Source organism: Ailuropoda melanoleuca, chromosome 9 (assembly GCF_002007445.2).
Source record: "Ailuropoda melanoleuca isolate Jingjing chromosome 9, ASM200744v2, whole genome shotgun sequence".
Lineage (NCBI taxonomy): Eukaryota > Metazoa > Chordata > Mammalia > Carnivora > Ursidae > Ailuropoda > Ailuropoda melanoleuca.
In genome coordinates, this window is record NC_048226.1 from 21,103,132 (window position 1) to 21,127,125 (window position 23,994).

Below are 23,994 nucleotides of genomic sequence, written 5' to 3' on the forward strand. Positions count from 1 at the left end.
AACAACCCATTCTACAGTTGAGAACACTGAGCCTGTTTGGGTCATGTTGAACTTGACAATTCATGACATGCAACGTGGCCTCATGCCATGGTCCCCTCTAAAGAATGCCATGGATAGGCTCCTTCATGGAATTGCCTTGCATGTGTCATGAGTGCCCTCAACCCTTACCATAATGAAGGGGACTGATGGTGGCTAAGAGAAGGAAGACTGGTGGCCAGACAACTGCCTGATGCGTACTTTGTGGGAGTCATACATGTGCAATAGACATTTGCTTGTTTAATGAAAATGTTTTGGGCATCTACTAAGGCAGTTGCTGAGAGGGAAGCTGAGAGGTGGAAGGAGCAGGCAGAGCAAGGTAGATAAAGAGGACCAAGTCCTCCAGATAGCAAGGCAACAAGGGAAGGAAAGGAGATTGGCTTTTGGGACCCAGTGGGGGGCTTGAGGAGGAAGGTGCAGAGCCTACTCCAGGCCTGCCACATAGCAGATGCTTGGCAACTACGGGCCAGTATGGACAGGCTTCACTCACTCTCTGGTGTCTCTCTCTGAGCCTTCCATCATGTGGCTGATATGGGTCTCGCAGAGGCCATTAGGGTCCATGAATGCTCTCCAGGGCCATAGAAGACAGTAGATATGGCAGAAGCAGGAAATGTCCTTCTTCCACTTGAAGTTAAGATGGGATATTGTTATTATGGAGTGATGATGGTAGTGACAATGATGACAGTGATGATAATGGTGGTGATGATCATGGTGATGATGAGGGTGGTGAAAATAATGGTGGTAGTGATGGTGGTGCTGATGGTGATGGTGGTGGTAATGATGGTGATGATGATGGTGATGACGATGGTAATGATGGTGGTAATGGTGATGATAATGATAGTGATGTGGTGTTGATGGTGAGGATGGTGGTAGTGAAGATGGTGTTAGTGATTATGATGATGAGGATGGTGATAATGATAATGATGCAGAAATCCACAGGCTTGGTTAAGACCATCACCTAACACCCGACCTGACACCCACCTGTCAATCTGAGATGTTACTATTAAAGCTTTGCTTTTTGACTCTGCAGGTTTTGCTCCTGGTAAGAGACAACTGTCCCTGGGTGAGAGAGTTATGTTAAGCTTCAGCAGCTACTTACCCCTCAGTGTGGCTGGGCTCAGGATCTTTCATGAAGGTGTGCTTTTCCGAGGATGTTGGCAAAGAGTGGGTCTTCATAGGAAAAATAAGAGTGTGGACTACAGAAAGCTTCTGTTCCCTGTTGGTCCCACTCAGCTGCCACCCCATCCCTTCATCTGCTGCCTACATGTTCTGCTATGCCTCGGGGAAGGGCTCTTGTCTCACTTCTTTATCACCACATCCTTCACCCCTGCCTGGCTCTGAACACCTCAGGCAAGACACCAGTGTGCCGAGTAGAAGCTTCTGGAATGCCTTCCCTGGTTGGGCCATTCCAAATTGACCTTGCAAGGCCAGGCAGAGGCACAAGCTGGCTATCCCTGAGCTGCTCTTATGGAGGCCCTGCAGTTTTTAATTTATTTTTATTTTTTATTTTTTAAAAGATTTTTTGTTTATTCATTTGAGAGAGAGAGAGCAAGCAAATGAAAGCATGAGCAGGAGGAAGGGTCAGAGGAAGAGGGAGAAGCAGACTCTGCACTGAGCAGGAAGCCCAATGTGAGGCTTGATCCCAGGACCCCAGGATCATGACCTGAGCCGAAGTCAGACACTCAACCGACTGAGCCACCCAGGCACCCCTGCAGTTTCTTAATTAGTTAAAAATTAGATTTCAAATTTTTAAAAATTGTTTTTCTAGCCTGTCTAGAAAAACTGGAATATTTGGTGTTCACACAGGCAGCCATCAGCAGAAGCCTCAGAATGCCTTCCTGAGCCTAAAAGCACTCCCAGATTCAGTAGCAAAATACCTATTATTTTTTATTTTATGCCACTGCTTTGGGGTGGTTTGTTATGCAGCAAGAGATAACTGGTACAACAACCAAAGCTGTCTGAACCACCCTTCCCGAGTCATGGCATGTCGGGGGTGATCCTTCAATTTGCTCCACTCAAATTGGGGTCTACAGAATTCTAGATCTGGTAAAGCAATCACAGCTGTCCGTTCTGTGATCTACCAGCCAGGACAGAAGGAAATTTGGACAGTCCCAGGCTGCTGGGAGGCCTCTATTGGGTATATGGTTCCTGCCTTCCCATGTGAGGGGTTTGGTATTAAGAAACCAAGGAAAACCTACAGCCTCTTTGCTCCCCACAAGCCTGCATTGCCGGCTCTGAGCTGTGTTGCCATATTTGATCTTGTTCCAAGGGCCAGCAGATGCTCTCCTCTCCTTCCCAGCTCTGATTTGTTCTCCAATGGTACCATTGGACCCTGTAACCCAAGGTGTTTGAAGTTTCCTGGACCTAAGTGGGTCTTGCATGGACTTGGTCCAATGGTGCATCAAACTGTCAGCTTTGCTCTTCTGCCCCCTGGTGGAAGGTCTGTGTGGCCGGCCCACCCCCTGAAAGGCTGTGGTTCCGAAATCCGACAGAACCCAGCATTCTCCTCGCTTCTCCAGCCCTGACACGTGAGCACTGTGTTTGAGATGCTGAACCCAGCAGGTCTCATTAGGATGCCAGTGCTTCTCTGCCTATGATTCTGGTAAATCCTTACCCCCTGTAACTCCCTACAGGGGGGCTCTGGGTCTGGCATATCAAAGTGGGCTCCTCTGCTCACCCAGTGAGATAGAGCTCAGAGAATGCCAAGAAGCAGGCACCAGGCTATGGCTTTCCCTATTTTCCTGTAACCACTGGTATGCCAGTATCACCTAGATGCAGGCCACACTGTCCTGCCTTCTCCATGAAGGTGGGACTCTCTAACCCTCAGCTCCATTTCATGCTCAGGACCAGGGCCACTCATGCAGCCTGGGGCCAACTGGCAGAGGGTCTGCCTACAGCCACACCCTGCCTCAGGGTCCTAAGAGAGAGGATGTCCCACCTCTCACTGCTCCTTCTGGGCAGAGGTTGTACCCCATGGTGACAGACAACTTCAAGCCTTGGACTTAAAGGGGCCCTGAGATGTGGGTCTCTCTCATTCTGCTTTAAAAACAGTAAAAGCAGAATGGCATGCTTCCAAAGAAAAGAGGCATTTTCAGGCTGTTCCATGTTCTTCTCCCTCATAGGAGGTGTGCTGCTTGGTCTGGGAGGGATCACACAGACCTCGGAGTATCTGCCTTAGCGCAATGGACAAGCCATACTTTCAAGCCAACTGTTCCCCATGAGAAGGTAAACTCAGGTCCTGGGAGGTTCAAAGAGAGTCCAGCCTCTCTGGTGGGAATTCTCCCAAGGAGCTGTGAGCACAATTATACATCCTTAAGGGAGGTTTCTTGCACACGTTTCTAGTCTCCAGCAGTAATGAACTCACACCCTGTGTTTCGAAAACTGCTTCAGAGAAAGCCCCCAGATCAAGAGCTGGCTGTCAGAGAAATAAGAACTTTACTAACATCCACTCCTTTTCCAGAAAAAATTCGAAGGCCTTAGGAAATTGGGTGCCCAGTAAGGCTGGGCTAAAAATTGATTTCCAGTTGGTATGTTATTAACAAGTTTTTCAGACTTCATATAATGCCACAGAACGTTGATTCTCAGGCTGGGGCAGGCAGTCCTGAGCTGGGTATTCTCCCCAAAGGTGAGACCCCAGCTTCTATGTGCTCTCTAAATGTGGCTTCAAGTGGTCCCTATGCCACCAGGGCTTGAGCCAGACCCCATGCCCAAATAACAATAACACCAAGCAGTGGAGACCATAATGAATGAAAAGTGCTCTTGGCTTTCGTCTGGGGTGATAGTTTTAATCACAGGAATAGCCGAATACTCCCTCCAGATGCAAAATCTTTGTCATGACCCCAGAATGTAGCCCAGCTGGGGAAAACAATGAAGGTGGAGGTCAGCTTCATATAGGTCACAGGACCTGCAGGTGATGGAGGGTAGGAACCTTTTCCTGCAGCTTGTTCTTCATGGTTGGATTTTACGCAGAGACTTCTCACTCCCCTTGGCGTCTCCAGCAAATAGATGCCTCTAGACTTGCTCAGTTTAGGCTCAGCTGGGCACAGCTCTCTGCACATACATGCTTCTGTTCATTTTGCCCCCAGTCTGGGAGGCAGGTAATGATGCAGATGGGAAAACTGAGGCTCAGAGAGAGGAAGTGGTGCAGCAGGGACTTGATTCCAAAGCCAACACCCTTGACTCTGTCATTCCCTGCCTCCCTGTCATGTTGAGCCACCAGCCCTCCCACAGAATATGATGTCACCATCTCCAAATAGCCTGGGAGAGACTGAAGCCCAGAAAGTAAGTGACTTGCCAAGATGACAGGGGTTATTAGTGATGGATCAAGAGCCACCAGCTGTTCCTTGGCCCCATGCTTGGTCCTCTGCCCCCACTGAAGACATATTTAAAATATGTCCACAAATTCTTTGCTATTCTTCCCATTAGACTTCAGAGCCTGAATCCCCTCTCCTTGAGTGTGGACTGTGCATAGCAACCTGCTGCTAACAAATGGAATGCAGCAGAAGTGACTGTGTATGATTCCGGAGATAAGGTTCTAAAAAGCACCGTGGCTCTGTCCTTGCGTAGTCTCTCTTGCGTCACTCCCACTGGAGGAAACCAGCTGCCATGTCAGGAAAACACAACCCCATGGAGAAGCATACTCAGCTGAGGCTGCCGGTCAACAATCACAGGAGTCACCTTGGCAGAAGATCCCGTGGCCCCAGTCAACCCTGGTTGACATCTTGACCACATCTTGGAAAGAAATGGAACAAGAACCACCCAGATTCCTGACCCTGGAAACTGTAGGAGAAAATACATGTGTGTTGGTTTAAACAGCCGGGCTTGGCTCTGACTCGTTATGCAGCAACACATAACTAGTACACCCATTCCATCCCCCTCTTCCTTATCATCTTCTGTCATCATCTGCTTGGTGTCACTCCCACACCCTCCAGGGAAGTCTGTTCCATCAAGAAGGGAGAATATGGGGTGGCTCTCTTGGTCAACAGCATGCTTCATCTCAAGGAGTCCTTGGGCTATCTACCAAGAAACTCCTCCTTCCTCTTTCCAAAGGACAAAGAGATCCCAAGGCTACTCAAAGCCATAGCCTAGAGCTGTTCCTGATATTTTTCATCCCTGAGGTCATTCCAAATGGCTGCAGCGAGAAGTGGACAAGAGGAAGCCATGCCTAGGGAAGCCATGATGTTGTCTTGGACTTGCTGCCGGGGGCAAAGGACCCTCGGGTCACAGAGCACAGGGAAACACCACAGTTTCTGGAAATGCAGGTGAACAGGCACAATGTGTGTCCAGCCTGGACAGAGCCAGAGTAGTTGTAGCCACCACAGCAGGCTCAGCACCAGCGACGGGAGTAGTGGGGGACAGCTGGGACACCCACAGCCCTCTTGGACCCCTCTTTGGGGTGACCAGCAATGCCTCATTTCTGGGAGGAAACCCACGGAGTCGCTAACAATGGTTGCCTCGGGTGGAGAACAGGAGGGCAGTTGGGAAAGCAAGACACATTTTTCCTGAGCACCTGTTTGTGTCTATTGAATTTTGTACTGTGTGTGTGTGTTGCCTATTCGAAGATAGATCGATTAAATATATTTAAAGTATTATTTTACCAATTACCAAACTCTGCTTGGTGCTCCTAAAAAAAAGACCTTTGTGGACATATAAGTTTGGGGAACTTTACTGATACATTCTCTTCCTGGAGTGTCACATTAGCAAATTAAGGATCTGAGAAGTGCTATATAAAAGAATTGTGTTTAATCTGCTTAAACCCAAAATTTCCAAATTTGTTCAAACACATAACAATTTTTCCATAAACCCTTGGCTTTAAATAGCCTTGGCTATAAATAGGCAGCTGTGTTTTGCCACAATGTTTGGGAATGTGCCCCTGACAACATGGTGCCAATTACATATCCTTAAACACCAGGGGTGGGGGCCAGACATGAGGGATGCTGGGGGCAGGTGGGCTCTAGGATCTTGGAAGCATGGAAAGCGTATGTCCAGAGAGAAAAGCCCTTCAACCTACTCTCTACAGTTTACCCAAGGGCAGGCCTGTCACTCCTTCATTCTTCATTCACTCATGCACTCGACATACACTGGGTTCATGACCTGGGACTCAATCAGATACACTGTCTGCTCTCAGGAAACTCACCCCTAGAGAGGAAGATGTGCAAACCAGCAGCCCAAGACACTGTAGCACCTGTGGGCTTAGCAAAGCCTCCCCCAGAAAGCAGCCTGTGAACCACACACGAGGGGTGACCTGGAGGCAGCCAAGTAAAGAAGTGCAGGTGTCCCAGCAACGTGGCTGAAAGCAGGCCAGTGGGGCTAGAGCCCGGTGGACAGTGCTGGCGAGTGCCTGTAGTCCCACCCCATGCCACCCCCTTGAGCTCTGCTCTGGGGTTCCCGAGTGATCTGCATTTCCCAGGCTCTGTGCCCGTGGTCTCCGTGTTAGGTCCTGCTGTAGGATCTAACATAAGAGGCAGAGCAGGAGCTCAGAAGGCAGGAGGGAGAAAGTGTCTCCTCTGATAGGATGGCAGTTGCAGCAGCAGGGACTGGATGATTAGAGACCCCGGCAGCTCTGGCAGAGGGAGCACCTTCATCAGAAGTTGTAGTCCCAGGGGCATCTGACTGGCTCGGTTGGTAGAGCACAACTCTTGATCTTGGGATTGTGGGTCTGAGCCCCATACTGGGTGTAGAGATCATTTAAAAAAGAAAAAACTTAAAAAAAAAAAAAGAATTACAATCCTGGATGAGAAGGTGCCCCATTTTAGATCTAGAGTCAGCAATCTCAGCTTCTCCCATAGCATCAACTTTTCCCAACGTGCGAACTTCTCCCACAGCACCAGCTTCTCCCAACCTGCCAGCGTTTCTCACCACACCAGCTTCTCCCACAGCATGAGCTTCTCCCACGGGGCAGCAGAGAGCACAAACTCTGGGCTCTAGCCCAGAGATGTTAGTGTTTCTTATCTCTAGGGAGCACCCCTTCTTCCTTTAGCTCTCTGTCCCTCTTTCTCCCTTTTACTCTTGCATCCTTCCAACACCTGCTACCAGCTCTCTGTATGAATTCCCTCTGTGTGAAATACCTAAAGTGGTTTCTGTATTTCTGACAAGACCCAGGCTGATTCAGTACTGACTCAAGAAACAAATTGGGTCCGTGTGATGGGGTTGTTCACCTGATTGAGCATGAATGCAAAAATGAGCTCATTGCCAGTGGAAAATGGGACCCTAGTGATCCATGGTATGCGGTGGCATTACAATTACTCAGTCAACACCCATGGTTGTTTGGGAGGGAGCACTGCTGAAGATTAGACTTCGGGATGGTCTGTTGCCATTGCATGCAACCATTATGGTAAAATTGATGTCTACAAAGAATGTAGGGATAGCTTATGACTTCCCTAAAGAGATTACAAAAAAGCAGATGCAGACAAAGAGGAAAAAGAGGAAGAGGAGAATGAGGGAGAGAGGAAGAAGAAAAATGGAATTGAAAATTAAAATTAAGAATTTACATTCAAAAGATTCCATCAAGAGAGTGAAAAGTCAATCTACAACTGGGAGAAGATATTTGCAACACACAAAAGACTCATATCCAGAATATATAAAGATCCTAGAAATCAATAAGAAGATGGCAGACAGCCCAGAACAAAAGAAAGAAAGAAAGAAAGAAAGAAAGAAAGAAAGAAAGAAAGAAAGAAAGAAAGAAAAAAAGAAAAGAAAAGAAAAGAAAAGAAAAGAAAAGAAAAGAAAAGAAAAGAAAAGAAAAGAAAAAGGAGAAGAAATGGTTAAAAGTTTGAGTGGGCATTTCACAAAAGATAGGTTCTAGTTGCTGAAAAACACACGAGGTGCTGAACCTCATTAGTTGTCAAGGAAACACCATTTAAGCTACAATACATTAAAACCACAATGAGACACCACTTCCCATGTATTAGAATGGCTATAATAAAAAAAGGCAAGTATTATTAACAAATGATGGTGAGATTATAGAGAACACAGGACCCACGTACATTTGTCTGGGATACTGTCTATGTTCTGTTTCTTGATCTGGTAGCTGCTGCTGAAATGTGTTCACTTGTGTGCTCCTGGCTATACACTTGTGATTTATGTACTTTCCTGTATTTATATTAGCATGCACTAGGAAGTTTACCAAAATTTTTTAAATATAGGGAAAGGAAAAAGGAAAATCTACAGACACCCAAGCAAGAGGGGATATGTGCCATAGAAGCTAGTTTTCATTTCTGTACCTAGTCTTGGGACCTGTTGGCAACTAGAACTTTCCGTGCTCAGCAGCCATTCTGGGCTTCCTTTGTCCTCTGTCTGTATCTACTTGGGTTCTTTACCTGGTGGGGTTGTTCAAAGCTTTATCTGGGAAGGGTCTGTCCCTGGCTTCTTGTTGTTGGACCTTCTCGTTGACTCTATGACTGGACAGGAAGTACTAAGAGACACCCTGGAGACTCTCTGGGCTTCTAGACCCATCCTCCCTGCCTTCAACATATAGCAATACTCCTTGGTAATCAGGATGGAACTCCCAGACAGTAAAGGACCCCTTCTTTGTCCATTTGCTGAGGAGCATGGAGATTCCAAGGTGGCCAGGTGTTGGTCTCAACTTCTGATGCAGTGGAACTCTGGTTCTCCCTGGGGACTAAGACTAAGACTTTCAAGCCAAAGGCTCTCCAAGTTGCATGGGTGGGAAGCAAACACTTGGCAAGGGTCTACACTGCGAGGAGCCCCTCCCACATCCACTCCTTGGCTCCTGGACCTGTGGGAGAAGCAGCAGCATAAACTGGCTACTGGTTCAGAGCCTGTTACACATCCTCAGGACAGTACCAGGCCTGCAGATGTGTTTTGCTGGTACCAAAACTGAGCCTTGGGCAGGCTATTCACCGTTCTTCCAAGCCAACTGCTTCTGGGGTTTTCTGTGCACTTGTCCAGGACTTTATCAGTTTTTGAACTGAAGTCCTGAGTCCAGGAATCCTTTTAGCCCCAGGAAAACTAGATGGATGGTCATTCTGGATGCTTTCCAAACCAGAGTCCCTCCCAGGGGTCAGGACCAGGACCTTGTGCCTCTGTGTGCCCTGGGCATGGCCCAGCACATCAGCCCTGCTGCTGGCTCCGGAAGGTCAGGAGAGCCTCCCAGCTGCTGTGGCTCTGAGGTGTGGCAGCCATGACATATGTCATTTGCAGGATTCAAAATGAGGGCACTGACCATGCCTTGGATTTCATTGTTATATTCTGTGTCTATGTCTTTTGCTCACTTGGACAACTGCTCTAACAAGGAACAAGAGAAACAAACATTTGAAAGATAATTTGCAGTCTTTTTAGGGCTTTTCCCTCATATTGTCTTGTCCATGTTGTCACCCCAATCCTACAAGGCAGGCAGGGTTGAGGCCAGGAGAGATGAGATGATTTTCCCAAGGATCCAGAGCCCCTTGGTGTTGGAACAGGTTCCACCCTATTCTTCATGCCTCAATCCCAAGCTGCCTCCCCACCCTTGATGACTTCATGCCCTGGACAGAGGGCCTGGCAGCTCCCACCAGCCCACTTGTTGTAGCTGAGGGACCCCACCAAGCCACCCCATCCATCTGAACCTCTCACTCTATCTGTGGGTTGTGGATGAGTCTGAAGGTCTCAGTAAGATTGTGGCCAGCTGTGAGCACCCATCAGGTCAGGTGTAAGAGTGTCCTGCTTAGCTCTTCGACAGGGGCCCTTCATAGGACACTGAGCCATCTACAGACTTGTTCATCGAAGTGGGGCCTGTAGACCGGCAGGTGTGGTGTTGCCTGAGGGCTTAATACACACATAGAATCTCAGTTGGCCCAGCCCTAAGGAGGGCCAGGCTGTGTGCAAAGTGTGGGCCAGCACCTTTTTGCAGGTGTTACTAGTCACCTTTGCTATGCTCAGTGAATGAACTGTTGCCTTTCTTCCCTTCTGGAACCTTCTAAATGCTTTCCTGTCTAGTAGCCTGCTGGGGCTGCCATAAAAAAGTACCACTGACTGGGAGGCTTAGACAACAGAAATGTATTTTCTCACAGTTTTGAAGGCTGGAAGTCCAAGATCAAGGTGCCTGCAGGCTTGGTTTCTTCTGAGACCTCTCTCCTCAGATTCTTAGAGATGACGACTTCTCTGTGTCTTCACATGGCCTCCGCTTCCTGTAGGTCTGTTCCTAATCTCCCCTTCTTATAAGGACACCAGTCAGATTGGATAAGGCCCATTCTAATGACATCATTTTACCTTAATGACCTCTGTAAAGGCCCCATCTCCAAATACTATCACTTTCTGAAGTACTGGTGTTAAGGATCCAACCTATGAATGGGGTGGGGACCGTTCAGGCCACAGCAGCCCATTTGGCCTAGGGCAGGCCCAAACATCATGCTAGCCCAGGGGAGTGTGGGGCACCACTGGGGCTACAGAGGGGAAGGGCGCTCTGGGAAGCAGGTATTGTGAGCTGCAGGTACCCAGAGACACTGGGACATGCAGTCTTGGGTGGGGGGGAGTTCATCCAGCGGGGTAGGGGAGAGGGTGGGACAAGCACAGTTCAGGGCACCAGGGCAAGGGATGATCTGTAAGGAGGTACTGGGCAAGCAGCAGATGAAGTAGACAGGAGCCCAACCTCCCTGCCCGGTCAGGTGACATGTCTCCACAGCACGGGGCCTCTTGCAGGAGTACAAGTGGGAGAGACAGGGTTAGTATCAGCTAACCCATAAAACGTGCCCACCCCGTGGGCATGGCGACCATGGATGGGCGATCAGGACGGAGGGTCCCCTGGCCCCTGACAGTTGATACTGCTCTGGACAGCATGGTGCTGCAGAGAGAGTGAGGGCTTAGAGTCCCGGGGATCTGGCTTGAACTTTCTGCTCCCATATCTACCACCTATGTGACCTTGAGGACTTGGCCTAGTCAGGCTCTGGTTATTCATTTATAAACAAATGGCTCACTGTAGGGATTAATGAGATTGTGTAAGTGGTCTGACCCACAACAGAAGCACACATTCGGCTTGTCTTACTTTCCTTTGGCTTCTCAGCAAGTTGTTCCCCTGTACAGCTGCTGGGATATGGAAGGACCTGCACGGGCCACTCACTGTGGGCAACCACAGAACACTGGACTGTGGTCTGTGCAGCACAGGGAGGAAACCTCCACACTGAGTCCCTTGGCCTGAAGGAATCCAGGCAGAGGGAGGCTTCTGGAAAGGGCAGGGATGGAGAAAGGGTAAGCTAATGCTGTGGGCGCACTCTTGACTCAGTTTATCACCCAGCCTCTCCATGCACGGCCCAGAGCTGCAACTTCTGATTTCTAAGCTCCTCCTCCCAGTACCCAAGATACCCGCAGACCTTGGAGAGGCAGGAGTGCACCCTGGGACTCAGGGGGTATGTGCTGGGGGAGAAGAAGGCGAGTAGGAGGAAGAGCTTGTGTTGGGAGTGAGAAGACGTGCTGGTTTTTGAACTGGCTCTGAAGGTTTGTTCTGGGTTCTCCAAGGGACGGGGAAGGTAAGCACGGAGGACACGGAGCTCCTCTGCACCGTCTGTCTCCCCTGTCAGGGATGCCTCTGGCACATTGAATAGTTTCAGGAAGGATTTTGTTTGGGGAAAAAAAAAATAGTTCTGCTGTAAAAAGAGCCAAGTCTGCAGTGTGGCTTTGCCACCACGCTAGCCACACTGGATCTGTCCAGGGATGGTCATCTGACCCAAGGCCGCACAACCAGAGCTCCCCGCCCCCCAGGAGTATACATCCCAGCTCATTTGCAGAGATGTGAACTCTGCCCACCTACAGAGAAAGGTGCTCCATGCCAATGCAGAGAGAACCCGAGGAAAGGCAGAGGGGAGCCCTGCATCCTGCAATGCCCCGGGCTGTGATTTGAGGCCCTATTGCCAGAGGCCACTGCACCCTTCCCTAGGGCTCCTGGAAACCCCAGCGTGGCTTTCTTGCCCTAGGTTCCCGTTTTGTATAAAGCCAGCTGGAATTGGCTATTTGCAAAAGACCTAAATCATGCATGACTTGGCTGCAGAATTTCTCTTGCTCTAGAAAATCTGACGTAAGCATGGAGAGGCTTTGGAGACTGTGAAAAAGTTTTATCCCATAACTTGTTCTATAGTGTATGATGCATCACTCACCCGACGTGCATGAACCCCTGGGGTTGCATTTCTACCTGTAAGGGTAAATGTCCTTTCCAGATTTTAACTATATTCTGGATCTCTTGACTTGAGCTGAGAGATTCCCTGTGCCACTTGAGGGGACTTGCTGCACTGACCCCACAGCTTAGGACTCGGATGGATCCCAGTGGAAGGCCAGGCAATCAGCCTGCAAACGCTGCCACCACTGCCGTGCTATCTTCCAGAACGTCCGGCCTTAGATTGTCATTCCTCACTTTGGGACCTGACAGCGTTCCTGTGTGTAGAATGCAGAAGCTCGGACCCCTGCCCTGTCCTACTGCCCCCCTCCCCTTGTGCAGCCGAGGTCTGCCACCCTCTCTGCACCGTTTCCTCCCCCGGAGCAGCGTTACCTGCCTTGAGAATCTTGCTCTGCCTTCACCACCCAACATGCATGTGGGGGAGCAGTCCCCTTGCATCTCCCTTGCCCACCCCACCGTTCCCCTTGGCACTTTCCCAGGGCTGAGCCCTGGTCCTGGCACAAAGCCGGGGTTCCGCAAACACTGGCTGAACTGAAACCCAGCTGTGGTTGCAGCTTCCTGAGCTGGTCTCTCGTCTATTCCCACTCGGGCTCCCAGTCACGGCTGGGACAGGCGCCCTGGGTTGTGGCCCAGACACAGTCTTGCCAGGAGGGCCCTGCGTGGGGATGGGGCCCTGTAGGCCTAGCATCCACAGGACCTATCTGAGCAGCACCTCGGCTCCCGGTGGTCCGTTCCTCGTCCCCCATTCTATGGCCGCCTTGGGGAAACATGTACTTAGCAGACTGAGGTTTAAATTTACTTACAGGCTTAGGATCCAGAGGAAGAACCCTGAGAAGTAGGTTGCAGAACCTTTTGGCTTTGAGCGGGAGGCAGGCAGTGGCTGTGAGGTTGGAAGCCCGGGGTTGCCTAGGGAAGAGGTGGTGGCAGCTTCAGGGGGCCCACAGGACAGTTCGCCAGCCTCCAGGGGCCACCCTATCCTGCACGGAGTACTGGGGTGAGGGTCCCTTAGCCCTGCAGGGTGGCAAAGATGTGTTCCACTTAGGACATTGTGGGTGGGGAGATGGTCAGAGGGGCAGGGAGAGCATGCCCATTTCCAGAAGTGCCCTCACCCTGCCTAGTTAGAGCCACTGATCCTGGAGAGTCCATCTGAGCTGGGAGGCTGGAGATCTTCACCTGGAGAGCCTTCCCTCTCTTCTCTCTCCCCCTTGGCAGAGAGCAGGATGACAAACTGGCTTCTGGAGGCCCACGCAGGCGCAGAGGAGAAAACACCACTCGGAGCTGGTGGGCTGTGCACACGCCCTCCGGGAAGAGCGCTGCCTTCTCCAGGCCTTGGGTGCAAAGGACTGGGGAGCCAGAGGGAGCCGGCCCCCAGCCCTGCACTCCTGGGGCTCTGAGGGCCCAGGACAGCCCTCAGGAAAGCGTCCAGCCACGAGGGACAGGCGACCAGTGGGGAAAGGCTTAGGGAAGCTGCCTGTTTTCCTCTCACAGCAAGAGCTGGGGCCGAGGTTCAGGCTCCACTCTGTTAGAGCCTTCTCTGGGCCTTCCTCCCCGTCGTGGCTCCAGCCCAGGCCCACAGTCAAGGAGTCAGAATGGGGAGAGTGGCTGGCCGGCTGCGTCGCTCTGCTCCTATCAGGAGAGCCGAAGCTTCCCCTGAGACCATGGTTAGGGTCAAAAGGCCACCCACACTGCAGGGGAAGCTGTGAAAGTGAGCACAGGCTGTTGGAGTTGATTTAGAGCACAGCCGCGCCCACCACCAGGGAGTGGGCCCCCAGGGGTTTGGGGCAACCACAGTGAGGCCCCGAGGGGAGCCTCAACCAGGCAGGGTGGGGTTGGGCAGGCAGGCAGCAGGAGGGCCAGGGGTGGGGGTCTAGAGACTCCTGGGGGGTGGCCTGGCAGGTGGGAGCTCCAGGGAGCCTGTGTGAAGGCCCTGGGGCCTCAGGGTGGAGAGTTGCTGCCCTGGCCAAGAAGGGTACCGTCTCCTGGTGTGGGCACCCAGCCAGGCCAGCCGGGGCTGTAGAGGGGAGCCCTCTGATCGTGCAAGGAAAGAGAAATGGGTCCTGGGCTCTGGGTCCCCCCACAGCTTGCTGGTGCCTTTCAGTGACCGCCATGTTCTCAGAAGCGAAGCAGCAGGTGGTGAACACCTGGCACGTGGAGGGACTCCTTTGTGGCCCTCAGAGGTCAGCTGGGGGTGCAGGGGGAGGACAAGAGCGACAGGAAGAAGTGGGGTGGGGTTGACTTCCAGGAAACCGGGACACTGGGGCACCCCCAGCCCAGCCCAGCCCAGCCATAGGAGAGCCAGGGGCCTTCTCTCATCAAGACACCCATGCTGTGTGATTGGTGATAAATATCTATCCCAGGAGGGGTGCCGCCGCATTTGGCATTCACTATGTCCTAATCTTTCTAGAACACCCCTCAGCAGCCTCTCCCTCCACCCAGGCACCTTTGGGGAACACTGGGGCTTCTCATTTCTTCACTGTTAACAGGCTTCGAAGGAGCCCAGGGACCCAAAGCCCGGCATGGTGACCCCTTGCCTCCCCTCCAACACCCCCCTCCAATCCCCCACTGATCAGACTGTGTTGACACCTCAGAGAGAGGCCGCTGGGTCGTTATGCCGAGAATTGAAACATTGCTTAACCCCAAGGAGAAACCACAAGAAGAGAAAAACATGCAAGCCTGCTGCAGCTGGCCCGGGCCCCCCTTCTCGCCGGCCAGCCGCCCGGCAGGCTGTTTGTGTGAAAGGCCACAGAGAGGTTGGCTGAGGTGGGACTGTTTTCTAAGTCCCCCAGGGATTCCCTTCTGACAGAGAAGAGCGTCCTTGCATAGGGACAACAGGGCTCGGGCTTTGGGGGCCTTGGTCCTGAGCACTGTGTCCTGCGGGCTGGCTAGCGGCTCAGCGACCAGAGCCCCCCCCCCCCACCGGGGCTGGCGCCGAGGAGCCGAGCAGCCCTCAGGTGTGGGACGCAGCCGTTCACCACAGGCTCTCGGGTGCGCTCTGGGGACCCCAGGCTGCTGCTCTCAAGGGCAGAGCTGGGCCATCAGGGAGACAGGGCAGACCCTGCCGGGGAGCCCGGCGGGCAGACCGCTGGGGGAGGGGCAGCTGCACAGCCTGCGTCCAGCAGTCCCGAGGTCTAGAAAGGAGCTGCTTTCATTTCAGCACAGACGCATGTTTTCTGTTTGCAGTTTGGGGCAGGGCCCACCATCTGGTGTCCTGGGGATCTATGGGTCTTCACTGTCGGGGTCAAAGGGCCATGCTACTGGCCAAAGACCCAGCTCTGGTTCCCCTCCTTCCAGAAGGCCTTCTGGTCCGTCTTCCGGTCCACTCCCACACCCAGACTGGGACGCATCCTGTTCTCCTCAGAAGGCTACATTTCAGGAACTTGGGGCCACTGGACATGTGTTTAAAGCCTAGCCTCTATGGCAGAGCCGGAAGGTCACTTCCAGGCTTCCCGGGGAGGAGCCAGGCGTTCCCAAGGGCCCCAGCCCCAGGAACTCCTCCTGTCCCCTCCTGACCTCTCAGGAGCAGCCAAATCAGCTGTCCCTAGTCCCAAGGCTGCTGCCTGCTTGTATACCTCCTTTCTTGCCCTTCCCAGACCCCCCGAGGCCCAGTGCCCACACCCCTGCAGAAGCTGCACTTTGCACACACATTCACATGCAACCACACTGACACACCCACACCGACAAGAACGCTCACATGCATATGTCCACATGCACGTGCACACACACCCCCACACCCTCACAAATACACCCCACACACTTACACACACCCCCAACATTTACACACATGTACATGCATACACTTCCGGGCTTTGCCTCCCCTGGAGCTCTGTGTCCCCACTTCCTATGAGCTCACCTTGGTGCTGCTGGCATCCATGTCCCCACATGTAGTTTAGCATGCAGTCAGCTTCCCAGCCCCTTCTCTGATGACAGACACCTGTGCTATGTCCACGAGGGTGGTGGCCCCATGATTCCTACCCCCACTTACTCTGATTGATCCCCTGCCTTCTGCTGTCACTTGGTACCTGCAGCTTAAGGCTTCTCTACTCTACGCCTTAAGGCTGAAGCCCCCTGGGAGGAGTTGGGGGAGGGGGAGGCATCTGTCCCCCAAGCTTGCACACATAGGTTTGTCTTGAGTCTGTCTGCTGTGCCTGTGAACTTGGCCCCTACTCTAAATACGCCCTGAGTTACAGACCCAATTCAGACCAGTTCAGGAGCACACTCACTGGTCCTGGAGGGGTGGAGTCCAGTCCTGAAAAGGTTTACTCTCAGGGAAAAAAAAAAGTCAAAATTGCATATTAATTGGAAAATTGCATATTAATCTTAGAAATGTTCTGTAAAAGTGTGAGGGCCCCGCAGTCTGTGCCTTCCTGTGCTTCAGCTGGGCAAGCTCAAGGAAGCTCAGGAAAACACACATCTGGAGACCGGGACCACCTTATGTGACCACCACCAAAGACAAAACAGCATTATTCTCATGTGTCACTAAGCCTGAAAGAGGCTTCTTGAAATGGGGATGGTGGCATCCGAATACAGCCTCGATGGCCCAGGCCTTACTGGAACACATGCAGGTAACATTGAAGGTGAGACCCCCAGTCCTGGCCTCTTGCCTCTGGCAAACATAAACAAAGCTGGATACTAGTTAGAGCAGTAGGAAAGACTTTATTTCATAATAACTATTGCAATAGGCAAGAGGGCCCAGAGTGAACTAACCTCAACTTCCCAGAAATGAAAGGCAGGATATGTTTTAAAGGCTGGAGTGTGCTGGTGGAAGGGACGAGGCCACCTAGGTTTGTTAGTTGGTGCTAGTCCAGAGGAAAAGGGACGGTCTTTTATCTTTGTGATGGGAGACAGTGGTGCAAGTTTGAGCATGGCACCCATCCACCTGAGTTGGGCCCTGCCCTCCCACAGGCCTGGACTGGGAGGGAGAGTTAGTTCTTGAATGCTTGCATTTCCAAGAGACAGTTCTGGATGGTACAAGATTTACATCTCAAAGGGCAAAGAAAGGACTTATAATTGCAAGCTTTCTGAATTAACTGCTCTAAGAGGGGCTTCAGGGGCCTATATGCCCATCACCAAGTTTTGGCTGTACCAAACAGTAAATTCTCCTGGCAGCATTGAGCTTTCTTGGGCAGAAACTTGAAGGTTTGGACTTGTCAGCCTAGGGAAGCGACCCTAGGCTGTTAGAAGGTATGCTAGTGTTTGTCCAAGTCTCTTAGTGTGTAGGGAGGGGAGGGGAAGGCGAGCATACAAAATCATTTGTGCTGACAAACAGTTTTTATAGGCCAAGGTGGAAGCCTAGTTGAGAAGTGGGCTCAGAGGAGCTTGGCTAGAGTTTGGTCAAGGAGAGTCTTTGTCACCTGTGTCTCTGCCGTACCTGCGGTTTCCTCACCTTCAGGGGGCGCTGTCTCTGCTTGCTGGTCATCTAGGCACGGATGTTCCCATCATCATTGTGATGAACAGGGAGTCACGGGATCAGGAGAGAACTCAGACAGCACTGTCTCAGGCACCTGCATCAGACTGAGGCCCCTGAAAGTCCAGTGTGGACCCCCTTCTGGGTCAGGAATTGAGAAAATAGCACTTTCTCCCTTTACCTACAGTCCTGCCTACTCGCTTGGCTCCCTGGGGCACATGCACATACCTTTCCACATCCCATAAGAAGTCTCACTGCTCTGAGGCTGCCATGCTGTGAGGAAGCCCAAGCTAACCACATAGACAGGCAACGCAGAAGACTGCCAAGGCACCAGATAGGTGAAGGAAGCCTTCTCAGACCTTCCAGCCCAGTCTGGCTGCCAATGCCAGCTGAACATGGTCAGAAAAGTGATGTCAGTCAATTCCATGTGTCTATCACATGCAGCTCATGGAATCACAAGAAATAATAGATCACGGTTTGCGTGGTGGACCGTGCCACAATATGCAACAGAAGCATTTGGGGTCTGTCAGATAGTGTCCTTTGAGTCCCTGGGAAGGTGGAAAAGGTGACCAGTCACCTTCCAGAGAATGTTGTCGTCAATGAACAGGAAGTGGCAGTACTCAGGGCCACACTGTGATCTTGATGTTTTAATCAGAAACAAGCTGTGAGGAAAGGGGATGAGTTGGGGGACAAGGAGTATAAGCAGGAGAATGAGCATAGGGTTTCCTAGAAACCAGGGGAAAGGAGTCTAGAGAAAAGGCCCAGAACAATGGCAGTGCACGCCATCTTGAAGTCAGGAGAGCTCTGGGATCCCCAAGAAGCTGGAGAGGTATAAACACTGGGGCCTGGGACCCAGAATGACTCCAGAAGACTGTCACAAAATGTGCCTGAGTGTCATGTATTCCTCCCTACTGACCCAGGGCCTCCCGAGCTGGGGTGAGTCTGTGCTTCAAGAGGGGCTAGGTGTGGGTCAGGGGAAAATGGTTCCTAGTGGGGTGAGAGGAGGTGGCTTGGTCCAGCTCTAGGAGTGGACAGGAAAGAGGAAATGCCCGGGGTATGGTGACAGCAGGGACAGTCGGGAGCCAGATGGTTTCATGCCCAGACCTGGAAACACCTAATTGGCAAACAGCTCTATTGCCAGTTAATTTCCAGCTAGAAAAACAGAAACCACTCCAGTTATTTTAGGCAGAGGGGATTTAGTGCCAGGCATTGGTGATAAAGGTGTTGGAAAGGCTGGAAGAGCAAATAGGGGGAAAGAGTGTTACCCAGAGATCTGGAACTGCTCCTGATCTGCTCCTGTACTTAAACTCTGAGGGGCCAACTCAGCACTGAGCAGAAGCCACACAGCACCCCCATCCTTCTGGTGCTCTTGCTGCTGGGGCCATTGGCCGGGTCGCTGCAGGGGGTGTCACCCACTGCCACCATTGGAGCTACAGCCAGCAGCAAAGTGGCTTCTTCCTGTTTCCCACCTTGTCACCTCCTTCCAGGGCTTCCCCCTGGCAGCACTTAATCAGAAACCCGCTGCAAGGGAGTCTGGAAAATGTAGTTCTCAGGCACCTAAACCCTTGAACCACTGAGAAGAGCACGAAGGGCAGGAGTGGAGCCAGGACCGACACACCACTGCGGGGACAACGGTTGCCAATTTAACTCGATGGCCCTGTTTTTACTTTGAACTTTTCCATGGAGCAGAATAGACGACGTATACGCGCATATCGCATGTGCACGCGGATTCCACGTGGTCAGAATAGGGCAGGGGTGCTCTTGAACTCACCAGTTCCACGGAGTGCTGGGACCTTGCAGAGACTGCCCGCTCCATCCGGGTCCCCACGGAGGGTGCCGTAAAGCTCCTTGGGTGGATATTAATGGTCCCATGGGGCAGGGACTTGAACTTGCTGAGGGCAAGAAGCTTGTCTATCCCTCCTCGGGAGACACTAAAACCATTCCAGTCTTGGAAATTGGCATTCAGAAATACTGCCATATTTACAGACTGACTCAAAGGTTCGTAATTCTTGGGATAGCAGGCTGCTGAGAAAATTGGTTTATAACCTGGCTAAGGCTGAGGGCCTGCTCAGGATGGCAATTTAGTACAGGGGCAAAAGCTGTCTTCAGAAAGCACACAGTAGGCTGATGTCCGACATGTTCCCTGGGCAGAGACAGTGCTGGCACTCAGGCCATGGGGCTGTGGAAGAAAAGCAGGTAAGGAGGTTCTAGACAGGGCTGGATGCTTCACTCTCTGTGGCGACATGGGGCCGAGAGGGGACATGCTCCTCTTGGTCATGATCTGTTATATGGAATTAAAGCACCTACTGTGTGCCTGGCTCAGGCATCTGTTGGGCCAAATGGTGAAGGAGCCGTCTTTGAGACCCCTTACCTTCCCCTTCCCCTGGTCCCCTTTGCCTTTGCCATGTGGAGGTCTTCAGCTCACAATGGGGTAGGGGAGTGGAGGGCTGCAGCCCTCCCATCTCTGCTTCCCCAAACCCAGCCCAGCATCTGGCAGGGAGAGGCGAAAGCAGGCACACGGACCTCTGTCCAGGTTGTAAAGCTTGGTCAGGAGGCCCAGATGTGGCCCAGCTGGCCTGAGAGCAAGGGGTGGGATGGACTCTCCCTGCTCTGGGCTACCAGGAAGGCCCTGGGTGGCTCCAGTTTTAATCCGAGCTCCAGCTTACCAGCTTTTTGGCTTTGGCTTCAGAAACCTCAAGTGCAAAATGAAGCTGATGGTAATGTCAGGCCCAGTTTGTAGGACGACATGGCAGTTAGGCCGTGGTGGGGACCCCATGAGCTGAGGGCATGGCTTGTGGGCCTTGGCCTGCATCTGTGATTCCCAACCCTTTGCAGGAGCCCAGCACTAACTGGGGCTCTTAGACTACTGGGCTAGGGGGTGTGGGAGCAAGGCAGAGACTGGCCAGCACAGACGGGGTATGGGGACAGAGAGGGAGGTGATGGCTTGGCAGGGCCAAGCAGGCCCAGATGGTAAGAGACCTTGCTGCCAGGCCAAAGAGTTTGGACTTAGACATAGAAAGGGGAGCCTACAGGAAGCCTCTGCAGAAGGCTGGCCTATTACTGGCAGTTAAAGGGGAAAAAATAAGCCACAATGCTAGGGAAGGGGTGGCTTTTGGTAGAGGGCTGGACAGGAGCCAGGCTGTAAAGGGCACCTACTTGGGTGTGGCTGGGCCTCAGAAGTCCCGTGCTTCCTGCCCCAGGGCTTCCTCCCTCCTTGGCTCTGGTAGATTCCAGAGAAGCCTGAAGGCCTCTGCCGTGGCCCTGCCCCCACGGGAAAGGTTGCTGGGAACTGCATGCCCCAGGAGGAGCCTCACCTTGGTCTAGGAGGTGAACATGCAATGCAGGGGCCACACCGTTCCCACCCCAAGGGGAGGAGACGGTTTGGGGTTCAAAACTAGGCTGGATTGATTCTGGCTTCAGCTTCCACTAGCTAGCCTGGGGCTCCATCTTCTCCTGGGTGGCCCTGTGGGTCCTGCCCGGCCTCCTTGCCTGCAAGCTGCAAGCCTCATCAGATGGTCCTTTCAAGCCCCAAGTGCACTTGGCTATTCTGTGGAGGCCTGCCCAGGCCTGCACACTGACCATGGCCTCCAGCTGGGCGTGGAGGCCCTGCCATTTATAGGGCCCGGGCAGCGCCGCTCGGCCGAATCTGGCCTCCAGTTGAGCAGTGGAGAGCCTTACCTGCATTACCCAGCTTCCTCTTCATACAGCCCTGGGGAGTACACGTGATTGTAATCTCACTTTCTAAACCAGGAAACTGCGATTTACAGAAGTTATACAACCCTCCCAGGAGATGAGGCTAGCCGCCTCCAACCGGGGATTGGGATCCGCCCATCCCACCCCAGCCCGCATGAGATTGACCAGGCTGCCATCCTGAGCTTCCATGGGGCTGGAACTGCCTCTTACACCTGGTCAGACCCATAACCCCTTAAAGCAAAAGTAAGCAGGTGGTCCCACCCCCTGGAGCACGTGCTCTCAGGGAAGGAAGAGGACTCTCAGCTATCCCCAACTGCTGGGCCAGGGCCTGGATGGGCCCCTCTCCTCCGAGGCAAGTCCTGTCCCCCTTTCGCAACTCTGGGGCCACAGTTCTGTCCTTTTTGCAGATGCGAGGCCCTACAACCACTCCCCCTGCCCTCCCCCCACCAAGAAACTCCCTAACTCCTCCCCCAGGGCTGCCCAGGCCAGGGGAGTCTCTCCCCTAGAAACGTTGGGTGTGTGACCCTCCCTCCTTCACTCTAGGCCTGTTCTTTCCAGAGATGCTCAGGCCACAAAGATTCATCTGCCCTAGTGATCTGCTGTCTGCCCCACACAGCCACTCTGAGCCTCAAGTGTCCAGGACATTGCCAAGGAAACAGGCTCGCATAGCCTCCCGAATCTTTTAGACAAATGAACTTCACACCAATGTGTGAAAGTGCAAAATCTGATATTAAAGAAACGTGCCTTTATGCACTCTCCAAATCTTCATTCGAAATTTTGAGAGATCTCCTTGTAAAACAAACAATGGGAAGGTGTGTTAGGCCCACGCAGGGTCCAGAGCCCGAAGCCCTTCACTTGCAAGGCAGCTGGTGAGATCTGCAGACCTGCCCTCTATCTGCCCCTGCCTGGTCTCTCCTGGCTCCTGGTGGCTGATAGGCCCTGGTAGATTCAACCCAGGCCTGAGATGGGGGACCAGGCCCCTCCACGGCCCTCACAGGCCTGGCAGGTGAAGGCTGGATACATGCACCTTATGGGGTGGTGCAGCCAGAAGCCTAACAGGAAGCAAGTGGGCACCCTTGGGAGTGCCCAAGAGCATCTGTGGCCAGGGTGCAGGGGACCAAGACACACGGCACTCCTGGGACTGCTACAGCTGGCAAGTGACATGAGTGCATCACGCCCCTCCCCCACTCCGTGCCTCCTGTCCATAGGAGCGTGTTCAGGAAGCTGCAGAGCTGGGGCAGAGGGGCCAGGTGGAGGGGCTGCTACACAGCTGACCTCATCACCCCCATTTCTCAGGGTCGCGAGGCCTCGAGGTTGGGGGCTGGCCTTTGATTCGGGGAGGATGCCACCTGCTTGCCCCCACCTCCTGATCTGTCCTCCAAGGAGCAAGGTGGAAGCATTTTTACTATCCCGATATCTGACTTTGGGGTTGCCCTTTGGAAGGCAGGATGGCTAGATGGAGCCCAGGGGAGAAGGAGGGTCCCAAGGGCCTGAGTGGGGCCAGAATGCTCACAGCCCTGAGCCACCTGCAGAGCAGGGGGAGGGGGAGGGCTGGGGCCTTAAGGATCACACTACCAGTCTCACGGGGGCAGGGCTAGGAGCTGGGAGACCTGGGGTGGGGGTAGGGACAGGGGCACACACTGGTGTTAGTGACCCGGGGGTGCCAGCTGCAGCCCATCTGTAACGCCCACGGTGCTGGGGATATCGTATGAGGGTTTGTGGAGGGGAGGGGCTGCAGTTCCCATATGGACGTTTATAGGCACCAGAGGCAAATCTGGGCTGACAGCAGAGGGGCCCATGGGACGCGAGCCCCAGGGCCTCGTGAATGCCTCACAGTTAGTAACAGGCTCCCAGCCATCATGCCTTCTCAGGGGGCCTGGCATGGGCCCTGAATGCCGCAGAGCAGGGTGAGTCCTTCCAGAACCCTGCCCACAGGGCCTGTGCTGGGAGATCGGGCCCTGAAGCCTACAGAGGCAGGGCCCCACTTCTGATGGGCCCGAAGTTGCTGCAGGGCCGGTGAGGCTCCGCCCACGAATCACACTTACCACTGGCCCACCCAAGCCTGTCCCTGAAACTTCCTGGGGTCTGCCCAGTAGATCTGCAAAGTGACCCCATTGCGGCCAGGCCTGGAACAGTGCCTGCTCTGCTCCTCTGCTAGGCCAGGGTCCCTGCTCCTGCCTGCCCTGGACGCTCAGACACACGCACGGCCACTTGCTCCAGCACCCGTTCCTCTCGCCAGACCCCGGTTTCCTGCAGCCGCTTCGAGCGGGCAGGCCCGTCTGGACCCCTAGACCCTGCTGCGGTCCTGTCTCCCCTCTCTGCAGCCTCCCTCCACCACTTGGCCATCAGTGACTTTATCCCATTTTTTAATTTTTTATTTATTTTTTTAAAAGATTTTATTTATTTATTTGACAGAGATAGAGACAGCCAAGGAGAGAGGGAACACAAGCAGGGGGAGTGGGAGAGGAAGAAGCAGGCTTATAGCGGAGGAGCCTGATGTGGGGCTTGATCCCATAACGCCGGGATCACGCCCTGAGCCGAAGGCAGACACTTAACGACTGTGCCACCCAGGCGCCCCTATCCCATTTTTTTAGACCAGCCCAAAACTACTGAATCAGTGTTGACAAGCCCCAAGGCTGGGCCATTTGGGGGCAGAATTGAACGTACATGAACTGTCTATTTATGAAATGACCGGACAACACAGGCCACTTTGGATAAATGTGTATTGTTGTCCCCCCAACATGAATGCAAACTGCTT

General features: G+C 52.9%; 1 long non-coding RNA gene across 1 annotated transcript; it reads right to left on the bottom strand.

The window, feature by feature from the left end:
- Positions 1 to 12,027: 12,027 nt before the first annotated feature.
- On the bottom strand, positions 12,028 to 16,255 carry LOC117803735. The gene is made up of 3 exons (XR_004627731.1): positions 15,990 to 16,255; positions 12,943 to 13,150; positions 12,028 to 12,396 (listed from the first exon to the last, which is right to left on the bottom strand). It is a non-coding gene; the product is annotated as an uncharacterized LOC117803735 (long non-coding RNA).
- Positions 16,256 to 23,994: the final 7,739 nt, after the last annotated feature.